We start from the raw sequence: 3,689 nt of genomic DNA, 5'->3' as shown, positions 1-3,689 counted from the left end.
AAACTATTTGAAAGGATTAGGGAATGTGACCTTTTGGAGGAAATGTGTCACTGCAGGTGGGTTTTGAGGCTTCAAAAGCCCAAGCCATGTCCAATGTCTCTCTCTTCCTCCTTCTTACACATCTGGATATAGAACTTTTAGTTTCTTCTCCAGCACTTTTGCCTGATTGCCAACAGGCTTACTGCTCTGTTGGTAATAGACAAAGTCTTTGAAACTGTAAGCCAGCTCCAATAAAGTATTTTTCATTATTAGAGTTGCTGTGGTCATGGTGTCTCTACACAGCAATAGAACATTGACTAAGACAGACATACAAAACTAGACGATCACACAGTGTATGTGTGAAACCTTTGAAAGGAGAATAGGGAAGGAGAAAGGAAGTTTGTACAGAGAGTACTGTGCAGTAGCTTGAAGTAAATGTCAGTGTCTGTAGGGAGTTGTTGGGTTAATACCGCTCATGAGAAGAGTTTTGTATCTTTAGAAAAGAGTCTATATTCATAAGTCCACCATGATCTCTCACTGCCTGAGAATAGCTTATAGGAAATGTGGTCTCAGCATGAGAGTGGGAAAATATTGAATAGGAACAGTTGGGGTTGTCAGTCAATTATATTCCCGACTGCAAGTACGATGGTCTCTGTAGCTATGTGCCTTTGTTTATACTTAGTTTTCTGTATTTCTTTGTAAGTTAACTATCTCCTATCCAGTACCAGCTTCCTATGGAACACCTTAACAAAGTACAACAAATCAGGAGTTTAAAATGGCAGAGATTTATTAACTCACAGTCATTAAAGTTACATATAGTGATGTCAGTTTCTTCTGAATTCCTGATGTAGAAGCTGTTCCAAAATGACATAGAAATGAAAATGTCACTTAGTTTATTATTACATTTATTTGTTTATTGTATATGTGTGAAAGGGTATAGATACAGCATGGTGTGCATGTGGAGGTCAAGAGTTTGTTATTTTTCAGTAATGTGGAATCTAGGCATGCAACTAAGTTCATTGGCCTTGGCAATAAGTGCTTTTACCCACTGAGCCATCTTGCCAGTCCTACGGGTGTCTTTAATTCATGCTGGTTCTTTACCATAATCACATTGTCAATTAAAAGATAAACAAAAAATAAAGTGTACATTCAAACATCAAGTTTTCATTTAACTAATTGTGTAAATAGGGTGTGTTTTTTGCATGTCAAAGATCGGAGGCCTTCATTTGAAAGACGCTTGATAAATGAAGAAACATCATTCATCTATCATCAAGTATATACTATTTTTGTGTATCAGGGCATAAAGTAGGCACCCTATTGATCCAGGCCTGGTCCATTCCTGTTTCCACATTCTCAGCCAATTGTTATTGAAGTACTACTGAATAACTATTTGTTGATAACCTTGGAGATGCCACATTGACTTTATCAGTTACCTATAATTAATACCACTGATATATTCCTATTTAACACATGCTGATTGAGTATTTCAGTAACAAAAATCATTCTAAATGATCTGACTTTTCTTGATAATTCCTTAGAATGTTTAGATGTTTTACATCTTTTTTTTTCTTTTAGACAGAGCCAGAAATTGAGGAAAAATTCAAAATCTGGTAGAAATATTTTAGTCACTAAAAATAGCTAAATACCCAAATCAACTGTTCTTCTTGTAATTTTATTTGAAAATTTCTATTCCTTAAGCTAGAGTGGTAAATTGGAGTGAAATTAGCATAGAAAATGAGAATATCCTAACACAGCTTCAAGCAGAAAAAATTGATCTGCTTAACCTACAAAGGCAATTAAGGCATTACGTCCTTAACTAAAGAGAAAAGAGGGCAATTTGCTATGTCAGTTATTAAAAACAGAAGTTATCAAAGAGGTAAGACACTGCAGGAAAATGATAATGAAAACAGAAGAGCCTAATAGATAAATAATCAGCATGAATAAAGGGGAATCTGCAAATGAGAGATTAAGAAAATTAGATGACAACTGGACTAGGCATAATCTTTAACTCCAAATAGAGACAATCTATAATAGTGGACGCGCATTCACACACATGTGGATCAGCTGCATCTGTGGGAGGGGTGAATGGGAAAGAGAAGAAAGGAGCTGTCTGGTGCAGACAACATGAACTGACCATAAATGTCTAAGAGAATTGATCTCTAAACAGTCTTCTCAATAGCTTATCAGTAATTCTTCCCGTCCTAGGAGAATCTCTCCCTCGATCAATCACATCCTCTGTCAATGCACTGCTGTCCTTCAGCACTTACTCGGCCAGCTAACACCACTTAGTCTAAGGCACAGAAATCTTGCCTTTAAGTGTCTCACAAACACAAATATGCTCGTTCATATTATTGATATGCACACAGAACATGCATACACATTGAACATATGATGCTTTGTGTATCATGAGGGGTTAAGATGTTCCAGGGATTTAAAGCCACATTTTCATAACATTCAGTTCAAAGGTACCTGTTGGCTTTTTCCAAACTAAATCCTCAATAGGAAGCACTTCTTCAGGAATGGCACTAAGGACACAAATTGTAGCCTTATTCAAATCTGTATGGTGTGTGTGTGTGTGTGTGTGTGTGTGTGTGTGTGTGTGTGTAGAAAAGCAGACATGAAACCAGGAGCCTGAGATTGGGACAGAAATGTTGAACAGATCTTCTGGATTATTTCTCAGAGAGGCTATAGAATATAACTTTTGTTTTGGAAAGAGCATTTCAAGTAGTGTATTAGCAGGAAAACAGATTGCAATGAGATTGTTTTTTAAATGATATTTATCCTACCTTTCTCAGTTCCTTCCAGGTCCATCCTCATTTCCCTACTCACCCAAATTTGTTCTCCAATTTTTTTAAACCCTCAAGTCCAATTTTTGGCTGCCTGTGTATTCATAGATAAGTTGCCTTCCACTGGAGCATGGACAACGCATTAAGGGCTATATCTTATTTTCTGGAGGTGTGTTGTTGAAAAGCGTCTCACTATGTAGCTCTTGCTGTTCTGGAACTCACTATGTAGATCAGCTGGTTTGAACTAAGAGATCCACTCCCTCTGCCTCCTAATGTTAGATTTAAAGATTTGGGCCACTATATCAGGCTAATGACTATATTTTCAGAGAAAACTGACTTTTCCAACAGCTATCAACTGTGAATCACTCCATAACTAGAGATAGAGCTCAATGCTAACCAGCACCTCTAAACTGAGATGTTGTAGGACTTGTATGTATTGTTGTAACTACTTTAAGTTCATGTGTACAACTGTTCAACTATGTTATGAACAAACTATTTCTTTGTAGTCATCCAGTGCCTCTGTCTGTTATATTCTTTTCTTTGCTTCCCCAGAGATCTTCCATGAGATTAGGGAGGAGGGTGTGTTCTATAGATGTATCATTTAGCTCTGCACATTCTGTAGTCTCTTAGTCACAGCACCTTGATCAGTCAGGGTTTTGAGTTAATAATACTGAAGAAAGATGCTTCTCTGAGGGTTGAGAGACACACTAATATATGGGTATAAGAATAACCCATTAGAAATGCAAATCAAAACAACTTTGAGATATCATCTTACACCTGTCAGAATGGCTAAAAATCAAAAACACCAATGATAGCCTCTGCTGGAGAGATTGTGGAGGAAGGGGTTCCCTCACCCATTGCTGGTGGGAATGCAAACTTGTGCAACCACTTTGGAAAGCAGTGTTTCGGTTTCTCAGGAAATTC

Source organism: Microtus ochrogaster, chromosome 2 (genome assembly GCF_000317375.1).
Source record: "Microtus ochrogaster isolate Prairie Vole_2 chromosome 2, MicOch1.0, whole genome shotgun sequence".
Classification (NCBI taxonomy): Eukaryota; Metazoa; Chordata; class Mammalia; order Rodentia; family Cricetidae; genus Microtus; species Microtus ochrogaster.
This window is presented reverse-complemented; position numbering follows the sequence as displayed.